Here is a 24,040-nt window from a genome sequence, read left to right as displayed (position 1 = left end):
ATACAAAACGACATGGTATAAAGTCATATTAAAAATTTGCCAAAAAATGAAGTAAAAAATGAACTCGCGTCGCGTTTTAAGGCGAGAAAAGGCTGCGTCGAGAGAGATCGAGAGAATAGACTACCGCGGGAACCGGCTGAACCGAAAAACTCGCCTGTTATTCGCGTGCCGACGCGAGATCCCATCATCGGGGATGCTGGTATTCTATCTCGATGGTGGGGAAGCGTGCCCGTGCGCAGGGAGAGTGGGAGCGTGCCGTGCTTTGGGGTTCTGTCTGCGATGACGACGACGACGACGACGACGAAGACGAAGACGACGAAGACAACGACGACGATGGTGGTGGTGGCGGTGGTGGTGGCGGCGATGGTGATGGTGGTGAGGAGCCGAGCGATGCTGACGCGCTCGTGTCGCGCGGCAAGCCGGCGAGAGAGGAGCCCGGACACACATCGCACTCGCAAGGCGCGCAAGCTACAACGGTGCCTCCGTATGGCCATGCGTCGTTCCGCCGACCTGATCACGATCGCCCGAGCACTCCTCACCGTCGATCGCCGAGTCGCCACCCCGGCGCGACTCGGCTCACCCCTAGCGGAACGGCATCCGCTCGATCCAAATTGGCGGCTTGCTCTGGTACCGGTTCGCAGTCGCGTCGCTGCGAGAGAGCTGTCCCCGAGCGAGATCCAAGCTGATCGAAGAAGCATTCGGATACGCCACCGTCGAGTCTGCATGACCAAGGGAGTAATTCGTGTGTCTGTCGTGTTAGCGAAGAACGACCTTTGAACCTTGTCGATATTCGGCGTATTCGACGACACTCTCACCCCGGAGGAGCCGGCTCAGCGGCGCAGCGGGAGGACCGAGAGCGGTGCCGTGCCTCGCCTATCGCCGCCGCGAGTAGTCAGTGCTCGGGTTTCCGCGCGAGAACGCCGCTCTCGCTTCATTCGGGAACGCGAATTCGGAGTCGATCGTTTCGTCGCGTTTCTTCGAGAGAGGAACCATCAGTGATTTTCAAGCCGAAAGATTTCGGGAGAGTGCCGCGATTCATTGTAGATTCAGTGTGCCGATGATAATCGAAGGAAAGTGCAGTTCTTGTCTTCAAAATTTAACGGGACAGATCGCACGCTCGACGTTTTTCTTCGTACTTATGTTCGCGGTATCAGTTTGACGTTTCGAAAAGTGTCGTCCTCTCTCTTTCTCTCAGAAACACGCAAACCTTCAAGTACTCTTCGGCATGGTTATATAAAAGGGTATCAACAGTGCGCCTGATCAACCTGAAAGAGTTTTCTCGTGGGAGGAAGTAACTATAGCGAACAGTAACAAAACAAGAGGGAAAAAAAGAAAAACCCTTTGGAACGCCCACGTGTCTGTTACAGGCAACACTTTGCCATTCGAGAAACTTTCTTCCTATTCCTATTGGCTAAACGAAGAATTTCTCCAACGAGTTCGCGAGATCGACTACCTTGGAAAAGAACGTTCGGCGAAAGGATATTGCGGGAAGGACTTTCGACGCGATTTTCAGCGAGAGAAGGAACGCCGTCGGCGAGCACGACACGAATCGCCGACGGCCGATGATTGACATCGGCGAGTCTCAATCGATGATGACGAGGACGGCGGGTGTCTCGCGCAATCTAACGTCATCGATCATCATCACTCGGCGCGACGTTGCTCCGACAATAGATCTCGGAGCATCGACGTGATCGGCGATCGCTACTTCATCGCCGAGAGAGCGTCGAGATTCGTCTCATTCCCTGGCGAAGAGGAGAATAATTACGAGGATAGCTACACACACATACACACATACGTGCATCCCTTCTCGCGAGGCCGGAGGGCAGCAGAACGCGATCGGAAGGAAGTGAGGTATAGTCCCGCTTCTCTCTCTGGATCCATCGTATATCTCGGTAATGCGCGCAAATTATGCGTCTCGCGTTTCTCTCTCCGCACGAAGGAACGGCGACTAGAAGCAAGAAGAACGAGCGATCCGCCTGTTGCGCTTTCCTTCACCTACGATCTTCTTCTTCCTCTTCTTCTTCATCATCTTCCCGTCTCTCGTTACTGCGGTGAGAAACGGGAGTGCCAACGACTGACTTCGACAGGACAGATATCCTTGGGGGAGCCTTGAGTTGACGTATCTATTCACCGTTCGCGTCAACATTCTCACGTGTATTGTAATAAGTGCGTTCGCCTTCTTTGAAATTTACCCCGGTTCGATCTCTTCGCGCGATCACGTGCGCGATTCGAGGAAGCTCTCATCTGCGGATGTTCTCGGAAGCTCGGCGGAGAGATAATCATGCGTTCCGACAAAACAGTAACGTGAGAGCGTGGATTCTTTTAGAATGACTTACGTCGAGAGTGAACGGAGATCGTGCTATCCCGGACCGACGAATTTCTCGAGCGATTTCTCTGACTTGGTGTCGAGGAAGAGGGTCCAGGAGTGACATTTCTTCGGCGCGAGAACGCGAAAAACTCGTATCGGTACACCGTTATTCGTACCTAGTCGAGGATCCATTCGCCTGGATCTCGAGAGTCGATAATACATATTTCGACGAGTGTGCACGTCATGTAATCCACGCGACAATTGGTTCCTCTTTTCTATTTTACCTCGCGCGAACTGTTCGCAAATATCCGATCTTCGCGCCCTCGATCAGAGGAATCTATAAAATCGTCAAGAATCGCCGTTTAGAATTTGCTCGACATCCCGGAGAGACCTTAACGTCAAAGTGGTGCTATCGCAGAAACTGAAGACGAAGAACTTGGAGAGCGGAGAGACTTCGAGCCACGCGAAACCTTGCTTCGTCCTGGTGAGTGTTTTTAATTATTGAGTTACGCGCGATATACATAATTATACACTTTCTCTTAGGATTTACTCTGAAAATCATAGTGATTGTGGGACAATATTAGAATTTTATAAAAGAATCTCTGATTAACAGTTACCACAATAAAAATATTAATATATACATAGTAAAATTAATCGAACATATTTTATATCTTATTGTGATAGAAATTAATATTTTTTATTATGGTGAATATTAATTAGAGAAACTCTTATAAAATTCCAATACCATATTGTCACACGATTACCATGATTTTTAGGGTAAATTCTAAGAAAAATTCTCTCTGTGCATGTATAAATTACTATCTCCCTATCGTAGAAGATGTCGAAAACGTTTGCGGATTTAACCCGACTGCGAATACTTGTACGCGACGCATATATTCGACGCCAGTAACCGTAATATATTTCGCCTAATGACGTAATTATTGGATAAATTAAGAACGGCGTAACGATCGCGGTCTAGATCTATTCTCACACGACCGGAGCGAAAATATTCGATCGCGATAATTATTTGGCGCCTGCAATTTTGCAGGACTGTCGACAGGATGATTTGTTGATTATCCGCAAGTCGCCGCAATTAAGTTTTCTGCGCCGTGTATCGAAATTAACATAATACGAGCTAGAAACGAGGTCCCCAAAGACTAACGAGCCTTAATTAGATAAAAAAGGCGATTAAAAAACAGTGGAAAAACGCAAACGCGATATGCTTCGTGGACGCGTGCATATGTGCATATATGCTGTATGCACATGCGGAGAGAGAGGCTGTACCTCAACGTCATCGCCGTCTGCAAACGCAAACAATTTGAGGGAGACGTTCAACCTTAACGCGTGCCTTTCGAAGATGCCGTTCATCAGATAATACCATCGCGAGAAATAATAAATCCGCGCGTCGAGAACGAGGATGAAAGCAGCGGGAAACCGAGAGGGAAAGCCGCGAGAGGAAACAAGAGAGACGAGGACACAGGGAGATATACCAGGTGACTCGGAATGATCGCATTTCTTTTCGATAATAGGTAATTCGACGATACTTTTGTGCTAATAATAGATAAATCATTTTTATTATATCAAGACATTTCGGATCGATCATTTTTTTTTTTTTTTTTGTAAACACTGTTTTTTCTAATTATGAATATAGTATTTACAGTTCTATAAAGTTGAAGAAGGGAATACGATCGGGCACAGTCACCCTGTACTGATTACGTGAGATCGTAAATCGTGGTTGCACCGGTTCGCGGGATACGCCCCGTTAACTCGCGGGTTAAATGGTTACAGTCCGCCCCCAATTTTGCGGGGTGAACAACGATGCTCTTTTTTTTCTCTTTCTCTCTCTCTCTCTCTCATTCTTCTCTCCCTCAGAATTGGGGAGAGAGGAGGGAATCGTGTACTCGACCTCTTGTCGATTTCCGATCGGGTTAAGCAAACATCGGCCGGTTCTCACCTCTATCGCGATAATAGCTGTAATTTCGGCAGCTTCCCGGTCCTCTTCCCTTACTTCCCCTTTCCTTTTCTCGATTTCATGTACACTGAGATTGCAGAGGCCGATCGCGGCGGGTTTGATTGCACGGCGCGCGACCATCGATTTATTAACCCCCTGAGTGCTCGGCTCCTCTTCGAACCCTCTCTCAATTTTATAGAATGAGGTAAGATCGTCTACCTCGGGGAACACATTTTTACATTCTCTCTCTCTCTTTCAAAGAAAATACAGTCAACAAGCTGCTAAGGTACCATTTCATGTGCAGCATGCTGCCGCAGCAGTTTGTTGCTATTGGTGAAGTTCAATTGAACGAACAGCAAAGGCAGCGAAGCAGAAGAACGTGCAACTAGTTGACTCTAATTATTCTTATTATTATATTAATTAAATAATAGATTTTTTAAAGAATAAAATAAATTATTATGAGAATATAAAAACAAAAATCGTAATTTTAATCTTGAAATAATAAGAGAACAAAGAAATGTGCTCTAATAAATTTGGATCACGTGACTGATTCGCTGCTGTATAAGGCACCTTTACGCGTTACGGGACATCGTACCTGCTACATTTCTGTCGTCTCGTCAGATCTTTCTCCGTCGAATGCTTCATACTTATAATTCTTTGATCTCTCCGAATCCTTTTATTTCTATTGATAAAGTGACGTATCAGCTGCTCGTCGCTTCTGCGCTTCGCGGGGTCGCTTTATTAATCGCCATCGTTCGCGACGCAAATGACGGCTATTTATCAAGTTGCATTTTGCTATATTGGTTTTACCAGGGGTCTCCGCCTCTCTCTCTCTCTCTTCATGTGCGTGCACGCACGCGTTGCATGCGCCTCGATTACTTCTCTCCTGTGCGCGATGCCCGCGAGAGACAGGCGAACGGCCGCGATGGAGCTGCAATGAAGTGCACATCCGACATGCGAGCGCGTCTGGACGTCGACTCTCTGAGCATCCGTGGCTCGAGAATCGCGATGACCGACGCATTTTCCGCGCAGCGTGTTACGTTTCAATAGTGGCTTTGTAGAGATTTTTACCCGCTCGCGCCAACAACGACACTTTCGCTCTAGCGTCTTATAAATCAGGAAATTAATCCTTATACACGTACGGAGAGAATTTTCTCTTAGAGTTTACCCTGAAAATCATGGTAATCGTGGGACAATATGGTATTAAGAGTTTCTCTGATTAATATTTACCACAAGAGAAATATTTATATCTACCATAATAAGATATAAAATATGTTCGATTAATTTGACTTGTATTGTAGAATTTACTATGTGCGCGTTATTAATATTTTTTATTATGGTAAATATTAATCAGAGAAACTCTTATTAAATTCTTCCAATAATTTTCAGGGTAAATTCTAAGAGAAAATTCTCTTCATGTATAAAACAGTTATTATCTATATATGAATCCAATATACGCTGAAATCGGCCGAATAAAAAGCGATTAATTTTTTTAATTTACCAATTGATTTCACTTTCTATTCTTGTTAATTTATCACTGCGATCATATCATTAATGCGAAGACTGTCTTATCAGCATAGAAGGATAATCACGTTTAGCGCGAGAAAAATGCAGACCTGTATGTTTTAAGCTCAATGTTATCTAATTGCTCAACAGTTGTATTGTTTTCGAAGAAATTCTAGAAATATCTCGAGTCATGCGAGATCATGCGAGATCTTGAGTCATGTGAAATTCAGGCTGCTTTAGAAAAAAAAATCCCGATAGATGAGAGAACATTATATGTATATAATTATCATTGCATGGAGATAACGAAGGTATTCGAAGCAATCAGCAATTCGCGTTGCAATCTTGAGCCGCCTAATCGATCGAGTACACACATTATTTTTTTTTAAACAATTTTATCTTTGCAAGTCAGGGGGTGTGTTGTCTTTTGCCTTCGACATATGTGTTTGTTTAAAGTCTTGATGCAATGATAATGCAGATTGCACGGCATTTTTCATCTAGAAGAGAAATTTTTAATCTTTATCTAAAGCGCAAATTCGCCACCGTCGATCGGACAGAGTCCGACAGAGACTATAAGTACAGGACGGTTTGTTTAGTTATATATCCGTTCACACGCCCCGAAAACGTGCACGCGTATTAAACGATCGGGAGGGGTGCGAACTGTGAATGAAACTAACCACTCTACGCTGTCTTCTCTGAATGGGCAACCTCCAGGAGCGAGAGGAGAGCGCAGTATATTTCCGTTCGTGTTTATAGACGCGCGGATGCGGCCGGAGATACTGTCGGGACATTTGAAATGTAGCAGATCCGCTGTACCTAAGGATTAGTTAGACAGTGAAACGGGAACGGCAGAAAAACGGGAAAAAAATAGCACAGTCCGCCAACTGTCATCGTACAAATAACGATAAATAATGATGTAAATAATGATATAATTAATGGCATAAATAATGACTATTTTCAGCGGCACTGTTGTATTACGCGACGCGATACATTATTTGCAAGATTTATGGACAGCTCGATAAGAACGAGAGTATCATCTTTGCTGCAAAGAGAGAGAAAGAGAGATACCGAAAATCTCGTTAACGTCTCGTTCACGCGACCATTATTCGCGGCATGTCATTAATTCTTTCGTCGATCTCGTAGACGCGATAAACGAACGCGTCGATGGAGACGTATATAACATGTGTCAAGCCCACGTCGCACGTCGACGTGTGTTCGCGCACCTTCTCTCATTGCTACGCAGACTATGATAGAAGTGTTTTCAATGGAGACGTCCGTGATTGCACCTGTGATTCTCTCGCGACACCTACGCGGACATCGTGTCCTGTCCTGGGATGAAGAAAGAAGAGGAGGGGAATAACTGTCTCCTATCTGTGGAATGTGTTTGATAATGATTTATCCGATAATGCTTCTTGAGATTCCGCGGAGATCGTAGAAAAACGAGTCTTTCTTTCTCGTTCATCTGCTATTGATCGCCAGCAGATATCAGCTGACGATTTTTAGCGCAGCGTATCTGCAAGGTTCTCGTGATTCTCGAGAATGTATTATCTGTCATTTAAGAGGTTAGCAATCTTCTTCGAGACATGTGTATGATTGTACGTGTTGCCGGAATTTTCCCCAGCACGATAAAATATTACATCAACCGGAAAACAAGGAACTCCATTTCAATTAATTGCGTCTGAGAAATAAAGATAAAGATATAACTATCACACTCACATTTGTAACATCTCTTTTATAAATATAAATATTACGGATACTTTCTCTAAAATGGAAAATTGCGTAAGATTCGCACAAAATGCGCTTAGATTGTTTGCGGCGAGGTAGCGAAAGCGCGACAAGTTTCAATTCGTCCTTGACAAAACCGCAGACAAACTCATCGAAGAGGGACGATTATCGATATCGCCGATGGTGAACCAGCTGGATGGGTTTACGGTACTGTTCACCTACCGTTATCGGCACACGTCGCTGGACCAATAGCGCGGCACAGGCCCGTCGATTGGTCGATCGCGACGCAATTAACGAGGATAAATTTACCTTCTCTAGGTGAATCGAGCGTTCGGCTCTTTTCTTCGCCGACTGTCGCGTCGCCGCGATAATTATTGTCAGCGTATACAGTCGCTAAGTCGATCGCCGGCCGATCGACCGAAATAGCCCTTTGTAGGGCTCGGGATTAATTAGTCACGCCGCGTGCCGGGTCTGACAGTCCGACGGACCTGTCCCGCGAAATCCCGTCGCGTTTTCGTCGCGGCTGCTTATCCGCCTTAACGCTTTAAGCCGACAAGCGTGTGTCCTTTGTATGCGAGGCATGTGGCGAATTTGCACGCTTCACCCTGAATGATTCTCGTCCCGAGAATAAATCACGGCGAGCGAATGCGTCGCGCGAACGAGTTTAAATTTGGATGGGTCATTAGAAACTATGCGATGCCGCGGGAAAAAAAGTCGGCTTCTCCAAGAAGCTGTCTTTGATTTCATCTGATCGGATAATTTTAATCGGATCGTATTCTCTGTCTCTTGCGATGTTTTCTATACGCATGTGTTTAATAAACGAGAGCGTATCATATAAGTTTAATCGTATCCTCGGTATGTTTGTCTTATTTTGAAACTTTATTTTCATACGCGAAACCGAACCTGCGCGTTGAATGTGCTTTTGATGTTTTGTTATTTCAAGGGGAATGATATATTATCTCACGCTGACTTTTCTATGATCTACTTGTCAACGACGTCTAATCTCAACGTTAGGACAAATTATAGTACACATATGAAAATTTATAGGTCTCAGGTTCACAGAACTTTCGATGGTTCTTTTTATTAATTAAACTGAATGTTCACACTCATACTCTATTTCTATTTTTAATGTCATATTATTTTTGCAATTTTGTTTAGTTTCATCTGTTATTACTTTGCGAATATTCTTGACCATCAACAAGTATACTTATATAGGTATATACACGGAAATAATTTTTTCTTAGAATTTACCCTGAAAATCATAAACAATGATACTGGAAGAATTTTATGAGGTTCTCTTAATATTTTTACCAATAAAAAATATTAATATGTACGTAGTAAAATTAATCAAACATATTTTATATTTTATTGTAGATAATAATATTTTTATTGTTGTAAATATTAATCTGCAGAGAAACTCTTATAAAATTCTTCCAATATCATATATACATATATTGTCTTACGATTACCATAATTTTCAGAGTAAATTCTAAGAGAAAATTCTCTCTGTGTATAGATATGCGAGAGCGTGGTTGGAATATTTCAACGCTTCAAAAATAATATACTAGAGTCAAGCAACAGGAGGACTTTCGCGTTCCATGACAATTAGCGTTTGACACGTCGAACGTTATAATTGGGAATGAGCCGCTAAGTGTTCCGAGATGTCGAGATGCCGGAACGAAACGGGGTGCCACTCGAGTTGACAAAAGATACGAGCCACACGCGCATTCTCACCCTTTCGAGAACGAAAATATTCGAATGATAAATAAACCGCTGAAGAGTATTCGCGACGACGTTGATGCTACAAGTACAACAGTGAAATACCGTGTTGGAGAACCGTGCGCGCGTAGCTCCAAGCGACAGCGAAGCACTTCGATGACACGCTAGCGTGTATTCAAATTTAAGTACCGAGTACTCGATGCCGAGAGATAGCGAGAGGACGAGAGGACTGCTGCGAGCATTATAATTCCCCGTTTTGTGGACACTTTCTCTCCACACGAATCGTGTGTCCTTCCCCGATGAAATTCCCACTCCGGGAATTCGGAGGAATTCAAAGACGTAGAGATAGATTCAAAATCAAACGCGATTTACGGAGATTTAGTTTCATATATAATTTAACATTAAGTATATTTTGATATATTCCACCGTTCGACATTATAAAAAAATATTACAATTAATATAAAATTATACTATAATAAATCCATTTATACATTTCTATTATTTATTGCATATTTACACTTCATAATAACTTTATATATATATATTTTTTTTTACATTATATTGTATGAATATCTTCCAAATTTTGACATTTGTTAGATGAATGTAAACGAGACGCGAAGAATCTTGAATAATGCCTTGGTATCTTACGTTTTGATACGTGTTGTGCTATAGATGTATATACGATATATGTAATAGATTTTTCTCTCTCTTTAGGTGTGTATTTATCTTACGGTAAGAGTTTTGCTTCCAAGATAACGCCTGTATATCGAGACTCTTAAGCAGCCTCCGATCGACGATGCCTGTTCTCGATATGTCTCGAAACGACGATTCTCGTAGGCGTGACTTACGATGTGGCGGATACTTTTGCGGTTAAGAATTGTAGACGTTATCATAACTTAGCGCGGCTAATTGGACACAACGAGACGACGCGATCGTTCGCGAGGATATTATTAGCGTTCATTATAGGTCGGCGTCTCACATGCGGAAACGGAAACCGTGTCTCTCTTGCGATTGTGTGATTCACTGTTTATGTCACATAGAATCATTGCACTCGACGATGCATCTCAGTCGCAAGAGAAACTAAACGTAGCAAATTTTTACTCCTAGTCTGCCGTATGAAACTGTTCCGCGATTATCAATAGTTAAAGTGCATCAGGAAGTAAAAGGACCGTTGTCCAACAAAATATATACGTGTGCGCGATTGTAAAATAATATAAATATATGTTATTATTATATACACTGACATCGATATGAATTATGCATTCTTAAAACTTGTAACTAAGGCATCGTATAATAGTTATAATGTTCACAATGCAATGAAAATTGTGGTCATTCGGCGAACACGAGCTAATACGAGCGTCCGGGATTTAACGTCACGCGAGTGTCATAATTCATAACGATCATCATCATAGAGGAGGTGGATAGTTAACGAGGAATTTTCGCAATATCATACTTCGGTTATGACGGTGCATACACGCGTATATTCATATGTCGAGCGGCCACGAGCCGCTATACGGTATAATTTGCATTACCGTTCATTACTACATGATTTTGACATTTTTTCCATGTCCTGTCCGAAATACGGAACTGCAAAAACATGCTCTGTTCCCCGTGCCTTCTATTTTCGATCTTATCTAGGAATGTCCTCGATATGTATGTGGCACATCGCGAGTGGACAACTAACACGATTCTTCGGGGTTTTCACGCGACTTTTTTTGCGGTGAACCGTGCGCGATTTCGCCCTCGATGAATATAGATACCGTTGCGAGAAACGCAAATTAAACGGCGATTAGCAGGTGAAACCGCGACCCGCTCCCGCAAAGTGATTATTATAGAGACATTCGCGGTAAGTTTACGAGTTTCACGAGGGGCTACCATTTTACGCGTCGACACTCGTTGCCTTCTGGCTTCTGGCATAACGGCATCGCCAAGTTTGCTGGGGAGTATCCTTAACGAGATTTTGAGAAAAACAGATATTGCATCAGCTTATTAATTGCAGTTACATTAATGACAAAAAAAATAATTTACACAATTTTGCACGTAATTCAATTTTCGACATCTATATCAACTGAACTATACAATGAATAATAAAAAGCATACTTTTTAAATATAATATTGTTGACTTATATGGTGTTAATATAGGAAGACATAATCGCAAGATATTTTTATCGAGTATTCTCGATGCACATATTTGTCAGCAAGGATTATTAATAGATGATTCAAGAAGCAAATGTATGAAAGATTGAGTTAGACTATAAGTATGAGACTTGATTGTATTCTTTGTGAACAAAGACATCATTATACGCGACATAAGAACATACGCGTTTTATTGTCATTCTTCAATTTCTTCTTTCGACGAATTTTGATTGTCTCTCGATATATGTGTATCTATTCGCGTTTTACGATCTTTTTCTCCCCTCGCAGTTTATTCCTCGGAATAGCTTTACGTTTGTTTAGCGTGCACGATTATTTACGCTCATCTGTAAAACGAACCGATAAAGAGACACTTTTTACGACGTGGCCTTATGGAAAGTGGCACTTGACATTTTCCAGGCACATCGTTAGCGTGCCGATATTTTGTGCTATAAATCGTCGGTTAAATTCAACAAGAGGTCCTTTTACCGCAACGACTACTTGCCGTTTTGACAAGATGATTGTGCCATCGTTAATCTCGTTTTATGCAACTCATTTTATCAGTAATAATATCCGGCAAAATAATCTGACGACGATCCTCGAAGAGTCTCTTTATCTGGCTCTTTATATTATTTCTCCATCATCGACGCGCTTGTTTTAAATTATTATCGCATTACGTATCGTGATCACGTAACGTATTTATTAAATTGGTGGACGGGCTGTCGTAAAAAAATAAGAAAAAGAAAAAGAAAAACCAGCACAGGGCGGCACTTATCAAAATCATAAACGGCGCAAAATTAGTTGGTAGCAGTAACGCGATCGGGAGTTTGGCCTTACGGCCGTTTATACGGCACTTATGATAAGTGGCGTCGTAAATGCGATTGAATGCTGCGGTGCACAATACAGCGTTTCGCCACGCCTCGTTGAGGAGAGCCCTCGCGACTCGCGATTCTCAATGCCAATAAAACAAATTGCAATTGCGTGTAAAATTGCCGCGTAGAGACAATACGTCGATACATATCAATCGAAATTACATTTCATATATAAGAGTGTGTGATTATTGGTTTTTTTTTTTCTGTTTTCAATTACAAATGCGAATCGCGATGCACGCGACTCGAAGAATTACATATCTAAAACGCTAAGGATTATTACATGGAACAGGATGCAAAATGTAAGATAAATCATAGGATAGAGTTAGGGGTAGGCAAGAGAGCGAAACGAATGATTTTATACGGCCGCGACATATAATTTCCTTTTGTACGCCTCCATCGTTCCTTCTCGATTGCCGCGACATATATTCGCGCGTTATAACCGTTTATGAAAGCTATTATCTTCTCTCTTACAAAGTCCGCTTAACAATCCGATGGGTAAAGAGCGGCACTCGCGACAACGTGTTCCGCGAATGACAATCGATTTTAGAAGTAACGCGATGTCACTTTACGCCCACATTGATGATATACGAGCCGACGGACGGGCCCGGGCAATAAAGTTTTAACGCGGGGCATAAAAGCACTACCGGTACCGGTCTACCGACCGCGATATAGAGAGGCGAGAACCCGGACGGATATTTGAGAATACGGACCTCACCGCAACGCGACGGCCGCCGTAACAGCATAAATAACGGAAATCCAACGCGCGACCGTTTTGCAGCAGCCGGTCGATGAATATTTACGCTGACATTTAAACTTCCATTACCCCCGTGTATATATTCGTATATGCGCGCACTCGCAGCAAGAACAATAGATCGGCTTGGCAGAGAAGAATCAATCGCCGTGATTTATTGTTCGCTATATGGATAAATAAATAATAAATAGCGATCTAAATAGAGAGACAGAGGGAGAAAGGCCGGAAATGATTTGGGGAATGAAATATTCGCGTTTTATCGCGTCGAAATCTCACATCATATAGTTTAACCCGAATCCTTATCACAGTCAAGAGAATATCCTCTTTTTTATTTACACGCAGAGAGATTAGATTTCCACAGTTATACAAAACGATAACGAATTTGTGTTACTCGGTCGCTGGACACGGCGGATTTAATCCAACGTGCACGATCGCTATTTGATCTTCGTAAAAATTCCGATCGGGGCACGATCCTTATCCGGATTCGACAAAAATTCTAATTACCGGTACACGATCGTTATCGGCGCGCGGAAAAAATTCTGATCACCGGTAAGCGAGAGAATGGTCGGTATTAATCGGCGCTTAATCGCGCACGAGTACCGTTTGATTATTGCCGAGCATCGGGGGAGATCAATGAGCATCGCCGCGAGGGTGATGGGCTTAATTTAAGATTATCCTCGTGAAATCCTCTGCGATAATCGTCCGTTCGCGGTCACGCGACTCCCGGTCAATGACTAAGAGCTCATTAGACGAGCATGCGTCACTGTCATTTTTTTTATTAGACGGTAAGCGCGCTTTATTAGCGCGTAATCCGCATCTGCATCGATCGGAGAAGCCCGCGAGAACATATGAGACTTGAGGGACACGTAATTAGCGAATATCAACCGCAGATCCGATCTCCGCGCTAACCCGCATCCGATGTTAAATTACGCGCGCTTCTCATCTCTACGTGTAACCGGCTATGACAGTTTACGCTCGAAACTGCGAATTTACGCTATTCATTATCGTTAGTCGACACAACAACCGTACGTTTCTATTTTTGATTTTTTTTGCGAGCGATATTACGTGAAACGCTAACCTTATTTTTATGTTAAAAATTAACATCTTGATGGCAGTAATATAATTAGTGAAAATGTTACTTTTTCGCGCTTTTTAACATGTTATATATGATGGAAAATGCTATTATAAAATAATGCGTTATTTTTGTCTAAACATTTTTCATGTAGATTTTCTTTTGCCTCTGCTGATGCGTTTATTCACTTTCGCACAGCGTGGGACCACCTACACACATCGAACATCGATTAACATCCTGCAATAAGTCACCGAATGCCATAGCCGGCGGCTATGTACGTTCCGGCATTACCGGTTCATTTGATTCACACTGTCCGTAATTTTGGCCCTCGCGAAAGAATAATGGCGAAATCTGCAGACTTTCACCCGGAGGGAGTCGGAGTCTACGGCACGAGAGGACCCGATCTCGTCGATGCACCTGCCGAATTTACATGACACTCGAGGTTAAGCTGTTAGCTCGATCCACCGAGAATCTCGGCGAATAGCGGCTCTCCGTTTCTTTGTTCTTCAATATTACGCACATACAGACATGTATAATTTGGTCTTCAAATATAAAATGTATATTTTTTTTCTCTTAAAATTAAATAGCACAAATTTCACTTATTGTTAGTGTTGTTCTAGCCTTGAATTTTCAGTCGACACAAGTGTGTTATATGTAACAAATAATCGTATGTAAATTAGTTTTCAATTACTTATTCCGCGAGTTATCCTACCATCGATTATAAAGTTTTCTCTTGAAGCAAAGTCTACTGCTAATATATATACAGATATCTGATACGTTGCAAGTATGGAAAATAATCGTCATAAATATTTAATGATCGCGGAAAGAATTAATCAATAGAATCGCGATACTAAATCTCTGTCAATAAGTGCATCGTGATGAAAAATCAACACTAAGAATTTTCCAGGAATATTATATTGAAACAGTATATACGCTATATCGATATGCAAATAATGATCACGGTCGAAAGCTGTTGATAAATATCACGAGAGCCATTAAACTTAGTGTAACGTGAGAGAAGCTGAACGACGCAATTAAAAAAAGTTATTTCTCCGAGATAAGGCGAGAGAGGCGAAGTTACGAGAGATTTCGCAATCATTTAATTTGAAAACCACCGATTAGTGTTTTTAAGCCGACGAACATTTCTCATACCACGATATACGGAAGCCACCGATTTCTCTTCGTAATCTCGGTTTTACGCGAACGAATCAAATGGATAGACATAGAAAAGGGACGAGGACAATTTATACGACGTTTCAACGCGTTGCGTTATTGACGACTTAAGATTTAGAATCGAGAAGGAAATCCTGATAAATATCTTGCCACTTTTAATAAATAAAAATTTTTTATTATAGAAAATAATAGTATTTTGTTTGGCAGTAATAATAATTTTATTCGTAATAGAAGCCATAAAAGTTATTTTTTAAAAACTATTTCAAGATAAAAAATTATTTGTAATTTTGAATTATTTGTATAGTTATCTGTAATAATTTTTCTTTGGATTAGAGTTAAATTGTTTATTAGAGATGTATTTGCAATTAACAAAAAACAGCGCAACTGCAAAGAAAACTTAGTGCAAACAACTATAAACAATTTTGAATCAAGATGTATCAGAGACTTTTATCTTAAGTTAGAGGACCATTATTTTTCCAAAATATTGTTTATTTTTATAATTTCAACTATGAATATTTATTATTATTATAAAGGAGATATTTTATATCATTTTCTGCATTGAAAAATGAAATTATTACAAATAAAATGCTATAAAAATAAATGTCCGATAAATTCTTAGACGGAAGGCGATACTTAGAATGCGTCCATGAATGCAATAATCATTTATAAATTTATAGATAGACATAAATTTCTTCTCAGAATATATTCCGCGCTTCATCGATTATTGATTAAAACAAAATCATATAAGAAACATGTAAAATTTCGATCGTAAAATCGACTTTTATACGACTTCAAAATCGCGATAACGTCAGTTGTCGATTATATAGCCAAGTATTAATCATGCATTGGAGCGATATCCTTCTGTTCTAAATTACCTCCTCTCTGCGTAAAGCTTCGGATAGAAATGCATAGCGTTAAACCTGCTCGGTGTATATATTTTTTTCATCGTCTGATAATACTGACGAAAAAAATATTGACTCGGCGAAATGTGCGCAAAAAAATACGATCGTAAAGGCGAATAACAAACCGCGTTAGTTGTGAGTCGATTAAACGGGTTATCTATTGTACAACGTGAAACAGTGCATTCGCTCCATAATACGGGACCGGTTGCTAGGTATTCGCCGTCGTAAAATATGCACGGTTTATCCTGTTCCACATACAGACGATGTAAAAAAAAAAGAATCTCTCACGCTAGTCATATTTGTATTTCAAATTACATCCAAGCTATTAGAGATGTGAGTTTCTAGAAATCGGACGGAGTTCTATCGCAAAAATCGCGTTCTCGTATTAAAACGCCATCATTTACGAATCGTCTCGCACAGTAATTACATTTCGCGCGATATTACATCTCATTCGCGCATTTAATTATCACGAAACTCAGCATCGCTCGCATTTCGGTAATTTCACGCACGTCGTGGATACGATACGCGTTCAGCGGATTAGACATCTGAAATAATGCGCAATGATGTGATCTCGATACGAAAGTATCGTTTTGTGTCGAGCATAAATGCGCGTACCGTGATGTTGATCAAAGTGTCGGATTCATTAACGCGTAAAATTGCATGTAACTAAACATACGTTTCCGCAGTGGCGCCAAACCGTAGAGGAACGGCAAGATATTCATGATATTTCGATAATAATTAGACTACAGAATAATTTTGGTAATAAAAGTAATATTAATTATTTGTGCTAATTTTTATTAATTTATTTTTATAAGAATCTTTCCCCCTTTTTTTATTATTATGAATTGTAAGATAGCTTTAAGGAAGCGATTAAACGGTATTAAAATAGAAAGTCCTCGACTTGATTGTTTCGATGAAGATAGATGACGAAATTAAAAGACGTGTAAAGCGTCATTTCCTAAAAGAGAGTCGTTTGAATTATCATTAAGCCAATATGTTAGATTACTAATTGAACGAATCGATTGTCTCGTCTCTATATCGGACTAATCGCTCGTCTAAAAGCTTTGGTCATCTAATGACATCGCAGCCTAATTTAGGAACTTTTATTCAACAAAGTGAGTTTTTAGATGCGAGGAGACCCTTAAGATTCGATAATGTCACGTCGTTTCTATTTCAAGGCACTTATAAGAGTGAAACACTATATATTAGATACACAAATTTTAACCCCCTAAAAAATTTTATTTTTACGCGCGAAAATTATTTATTATAAAATTACATACGTAGATAGGTTTTAGCATATTTTATAAAATCCACAACATTAAACAATCGAATTGGTCATCTTTGCGTAAAAAAATGGAGATAAATTCTTAGGAGAAACTATGCATAATTATCTGCTGCAATTTTGCAATTAATAAAAAAAAAAACACATATTCATTTTTAAATTAATAATTTTTTTAAATTTAATAAACATAATTAAGCTTTGAGAAAAATGATGCTTACGCACCGATTAAGAGATAAATTCGTCTTAATTATATTTGCTTAGATTGATTCTATCAGATTGGTTATTCGTTCTTCAAGTATGTTTATCTCTACATATGATACATGACCTGATCGAATTTATCCCAGTAACGATCTATCCGAGAGAGCTCAATGTTTATTTTTATTTCTTAAGACACACGCACGATAACGCACGGAAGTAAAATGCATGGCGTTGCCAATCGCGATCATGATCGGTACCGCGTTATAAACCGGAGAAATCGATGGATATCGTCGTAGATTATCAGTTGCAATTTCAACTGATTTTCTTACTGTCGGGATTACGGTACGTTAATCATTTCTCGTGTGTTTACCTGCTGCGTCATTATGGCTCTTGAATTGTTACATGTTCAAAGTGCACACCGCGCAATATTGGCAAACACGATGTTTCGATTAGTTATGGCCCAACGGTCCATTAATCAATTAAACTTGCGCAAGATATCCGCCATTTATCATTTTACGAAGTTTATAAAATATGAAGGTTTTTCTCAAGAGCAAATAAACGAGATAAAAATTATATTATCATGACGTAATTTTTTCGGCATATTTTTTTCGATATTAGCCAATCTAATCGGGCAAGGAGTATAATTGAATGGCTGGTACGTATCGCGTTATCTTTTATGGTCTTTCTCCTTTCTAGACTTTTAGGCCGGGAGTAGCCCTTTATTCCCAAACGTAGGAGCCCTTCCTCAAAGCTATTTCTTAATGTCCTCGGAAAGCGAGCTCGGCAAACAAAGCGCATTAGTACAATTATCGGACCGAGCTGTGGGAAAATGTCCACCGTGTGTAACCTCTATCGATAGGTTTATTCAGTCAATTATGATCTCTGCGCTCAAACTGAATGTAAAGCTATATCACTAGCCGACGATGATCTTTAGAACAATCGACAATGAAACCTCATAATCCAAATATGTCAACATTTGAAGGCTCGACTAAAGCAACACTGTTATTTGCAGTTTCAATTTATACTCTGTTAAAATTCCCTGGTTGGTCAAAACTTATTCCTCAGGTCCGAGATCTCATTCCCTCTGCACTCTCATATAACGTTGCTAATTTTTTTATTGTCGAGTAAGTTATTATTCTCGGTTACGTGAGTGAAGAGCGAAGCTATATTTAATCTGCTTTATCGAGCGTTTATTGACATCAAGGGCGATAATCAGTTTACGACGATCACTTCGAGATGTGAAATTTTCAGGGCAATCATTATCTTCCGTCGAACATCACCTTGACATACAGTCCACGCGAAGAAACGTCCAATGCAAACATTCATGGGAAAAAGTTCTGACGAACGGCAGTGTGATTGATGATTATGTTCGGGACGCGAATGGAACCGGCGCGAGAGAGGAATGATTCTCGTTAAGGAACAAACCGTAAACATGCCAGAGACAATCGCTAAACAATTGCCTATGTGTCCCGCCAACCTCCTTTGCTTTGTTTAAAGCATATATGTTAAAACATCGTACGTTTCGTAGTATACAATTTGACGCTCATTACTGCCGCACATAGCTGCGAGGCAATGATGAAACAGAGAAATAATGAAGACTCGAAAATTGTAGAACGGTGAAAGATTCAAGTGAAATTCGCTCACTAAGACGCGTTGAATAACTGACTAGTTTTACAATCCTAACATTCATTATTTAAGAAGAAACATCGCGTACATAATTTCTATCTTAATTTTTTCAAGAAATCAAAAAATGAGAATAATTTTATAATTGCGAGAATGAGTTTAAAAAAATTATTTGTCATAATAGCTGGTCGGATTCGTAATTTGACGTAATTTGACGTGTCATTGATTGAGGCTCGATATAGTAAAATGGCAAAGCTATTTTGATAAATCATCACGCGTCGCTATTCAAAGTGTTGCAAAGTGTCATCGTAGCTGTCGCGCGCGCGATCGAAAACGACGAGTGCTACTCAGAAGAAGCTTGTTAAAAGTCGCCTCTGTTGAGCTGCGTCACTTCGAGGCATCCGAACTTCGCGACGAGAACGGCGCGACAAACCGGAATTGTTATATAAAGATCGTTCCGATAGTATCTCGCTCGTGTAAGCGCGCATTTAAAAGCGGTTAATCCGTTCATAATCGACTGGCTGTCGCGCGTGATAAGGTGTTTATTTTATGCATCTGAAATTTTACTCTATAACTTTTTTCTCATTACAAATTAATATATGTATGTATATAAAAACCAATAAAAAATTACAGAATAAATAAAATAAAATAAAAATAAATTTTTATTTTTAAATGGAGAAAACGATAGAATGCAAAATATCAATTTGTTGGAAAATTAGACTCTCGAAAATTTATTTTTCTACCCCTTGAAATTCTAATGTTTTTGATTTAGATGAAACTTTGATTGTACAACGTAAAATATACATTTCCTTACCCGGGGCCAATTCTAACAAGTCATCGGTATCTGTGGGTTACATCGCTGTCAAAGTGCCGGCGGGGCTCGATATACATACATATATCGATTGATATCCAGATAACTATCTGAGTTACAAGCGCTAGAGATACCCTGGTTTAGTTGTCCTAGGACGAGTAGCCAAGTAATTTGCCGACAACCGTCTCGAAAGATATCGAGCCATATGATGATCTCAGAACACGAATGTGTCTCTCTTCGAGGATATCGGACTTCAAACTGAAATACATCGCGACGATGCTTCCTATGATCGAGGATCAGGATTGGTCCCCGCTGATAAATGACGGTTCATGAGAATGAAACGTGTCGAACGATTTTGAGTGGATTCGTTCATAGATTATATTCTAGTCTAGGCGTTCATTAATCTTTGGAAGCTCGAAAGAAGTTGCAATGTCCGTAGGACACAGTGTCTTAGCTCGCGCGCGAGAGAAACAAGAAATATATTGAACTAAAAAATGTCAATCAAGATTTTTTTTATAATGATGACGGCGCTAGCATGAGAAGCGTTTTATCATGCGAAACTATTTGATATACCGTCTCTTCCCTACGAAAACTAGTTCTCTCTCCGGGTTGTTTCCTCGGATTTCTCTAAGCGTCCCGCGAGTGAGACTCCGCCGAAAAGAAGAAAAAAGGGTAGCCGAACCGTCGGCTCTCTCTCTTTCGAGCAGGTTTACGAGACGTTTATTTCCGCTCGGTTGGCGATCACGAGGTGTATCCGAGAAGCAGTGGCAGAGTTTCCTCGTTCGAACTCCTCTCCCTTTTTCTCCTTCTCCATACGCATTCATAAATCTTTTGGTCAACGAGACCGGGCGACACATTTCGCGGATGAATTATCGAACGAGCCTTACCACTCGTGAAAATCATCTCGCTTGCAAATTGGTCCAATTAGAATTCAGATGCTCGCTTTCCGCATGCAATTGCGCGTATTTAAGATATGGATTGCATTATGATTAAATCTCAACCGTACTTGCTTCCTATTATGCGGCTGAATCATATCTCGAGAACAAGTTTAAAGTCTAGATACAGTCACAATATCTTTTTTTTAAAGAAATACTCGAAGACGCGATTCAATTAAATTTTTGATACAAGACTCTTCAATCTAGATACTAAACAAACATTTATTTGACATAAGTTTTGTATGTAGAGAGTAATACTGTGAGATAAAGTGTATACAAAGATGTTTTTGTTGCTGCATAAAATTCTAGATTTATTTTAAAAATTGTCTATTATAATAGAACATTGTCTATAGTCTATATAATAGAACAATAAACATAATTATATTTTGCACTTATTATTAATATTACTCAGGAATGTTCAACTGATATTTCTGAAGTGTATAGCCGAGTCTAAAGCTTATATAACTTTCTCAGCATATTCCGAGAAAAGTAATTGTTACTGACTTCAAAGCGCTGAAACGTTTATGTTATCTTACGCAAGTATAGCTTATTATGAGCAAACGTCTCACAAAAGACCCCATAACCAATCTCAAACTGCGCAAACACGTAAGTTATTTTCTAAACTCTCAATGACCTAATCTTTTGATGGGTCATTTTATACCTAAAGACCGGTAAAGACCAAACGATATAACGCAATGTAGAATTCGTAAAAGAATTGCTTGGATTATTCTTACACGATAGTTTAAAGCATTACTATAAATGTTAAAAATAATATATTGCTAATTAATATTAAAATCGAGAAATTAAATTTTCGTAAAAAAAAAAGAAATTGAGCGTGATCGAATTGTAAATAAAATCTGAAATTTCGATCGAACGAGGTCTCCGACTTTGTTTTCATGTAACCACAGTCATGTCGAAGGAGCGAGTCGTCGCAAGGATATCCGGAGTAGTCGACATTATCTTGCATGTAGACGGGTCACGGTAAGACGAGGGCGAACAACTCGGAACAACTCACTCAACCTGATCCAAAGCTAGCAGGCATCATCATGGTTTATCTGTGCTGCGCGTATACTGCGTCTATCCGGTTTCGTTCCTTCATCCGACCGTTCGACCGTCTTGTTGCCTGCCTATCTGTTTGAGCCGGGTGATCTTAACGCGTGTTTTGACGCGATTAGTGGCTAGTGGTCTGCGAACAATACGGCCCGTTGTTCTCGCGACGCGTAATCTCGCGTGTGAATCCTATTCTCATGGTCCTTGACCAAGGACACGGTCGATTGTAGAGCCGCGAGAAAGTGTATTAGGGTCTTTGAAAGGAATTTCTGTTACAAGAACCACGTTGAGGTCCTTGCCGTCTTGACGTCGGTCATTCACGTGCGATGCGTTTCCATTTTATCAGCAATTTTGCTCATCTACGTGACATTTTTCATCCTATTTTTATTTAACTTAAACTTTCAATATAGAAAGTGATATAGTAATTATTTGTAATAATAATAATTTCATTCGAACGAATACTATCATTTCTGCAAGAACAATTTAATTAAAAGTATAGGATGCCTATTTAAGAGTTTGTTTTGATAAGCGATGCACGCGAATTCGCAGTAAATTAATCTTATTTGAAATGTGTATCTTGAATATAAGGCAGTTTATATATCATCGTTCTTCCGCAATATTATTAAGATCGTGTTTAAAGCTAAATGTAAAAAAATTTGATTTTATCTGTATTATATGTAGATTGATATATATTTTTCACCAATAATTTAACGTCGCTTTCTTCGATGTCTCACTTTTGTCTCACATTAATTATTTGTCCTTGTTTTAATTGAATATCAATATTAGCCATCGTGAGTGCTTCGCCGAGATTCGTTAAGAGTTCCTACTATATCTGAGATAAAATAATCCGTTTATCGAAAGTATCAATTACCTGAGACAAATTATTGATGCTATTAACGAGACTACACGAGGCATAAAATTAATGAAACACGACATTTTTTCCCACATGTTCCGCTCGTCTAAATAGCGTCCTCGTCCGCGCGATACAAATCTAAAATTCACGTTAGAAGATTAATCTGGCACGCCGTCGGTGTATTAACGGCGTTATTAATCGAGTATTCGTTATTGAACGTGCGTCTAAGTAAAACTGAAATCGCCGTACAGCCACTGTGTAATTTGCTACCGCGTTTTAATTGACCAACGATATTAAGTTCCCTTGGGGGAACGAAAAAATCAACAGGATATAGAATATCGATAGCGGCAAAAAAGCTTAATTTGTTACCCCGCTCTAATTGCATCGGCGTTTTAAGAGAGTTTGAAGTTCTTGAAGCATCGGCTTCGCGAGTATCGTCGTCCACCGATAACAAAGCTATCGTGGCGCGTGTCGCGCGGAATAATAATTATCCGTTCTCGCAGAGTCGGGTGCAAACGGGATCGCTTTCGAATTTCCACTGCACAAGCCGATAATTTGCAATACCAACAGATATAATATATATCCCGACACGTTATACACTACCACAAACGTACGCTATACACGCTCGCGCAAGAACAGGTACCGGCGATTAAACTTTTTTTTCATTGGCGCCAATTGGCGCGACTGCGAGTATTATCGACTGTCCTTCTGTCGTCGGTGAGGTATCGGGCGATCGCTCGTACGCTCCGGGCACAGCATGATTTCACTAGGATACGAAATAGGTATCTATTAGTCAACTCGAGAGCACCTCATTTAATCGTACGACTATCGATTTTTTCGCGAATTAATTAAGTAATGCGGCTGCAAATAAAAGTCCGGATTACCGTCGAAAATAACCTGTATTTTTTTATGTATATTTTCATCATGACGTTCGCCCGGTCTACTTGTTCGTTTCTTCATCATCGACTGCGACAGCTGAGCCCGATCGTGCATAAGAACATTGGCGGGCAACCCTTTCGCGAGTTGCCGCCCGTGGCGCGCAAATTAACGCTCGTGCTTTCTCTCGGTTTGCGTTATTAATTTTCCGCGCCGTTAATCGCGATACGCAGCCGAGTATTATTTGACGATTGTACGGTGAAACTGCCCGTATCACATGTCAGCGGTATCTTCGCAACGACG

At 40.4% G+C, this 24,040-nt stretch overlaps 2 protein-coding genes across 2 annotated transcripts in view; one reads left to right on the top strand and one right to left on the bottom strand.

The window, feature by feature from the left end:
* The window catches only part of LOC146720402 (uncharacterized), an 87,694-nt gene that overhangs the window by 18,961 nt on the left and 44,693 nt on the right, over positions 1-24,040 (bottom strand). The window lies entirely within an intron of this gene.
* The window catches only part of LOC114934640 (uncharacterized), a 66,247-nt gene continuing 42,600 nt past the window's right edge, over positions 394-24,040 (top strand). Inside the window, exon 1 of the mRNA XM_029307329.2 lies at positions 394-2,792. The gene's annotated coding sequence lies outside the window, so the exon portion shown is untranslated. The remainder of the gene's footprint in view (positions 2,793-24,040) is intronic.

Source organism: Nylanderia fulva, unplaced genomic scaffold, assembly GCF_048542155.1.
Source record: "Nylanderia fulva isolate GAGA-0341 unplaced genomic scaffold, ASM4854215v1 Scaffold7, whole genome shotgun sequence".
NCBI lineage: Eukaryota > Metazoa > Arthropoda > Insecta > Hymenoptera > Formicidae > Nylanderia > Nylanderia fulva.
This window is presented reverse-complemented; position numbering and strand designations above follow the sequence as displayed.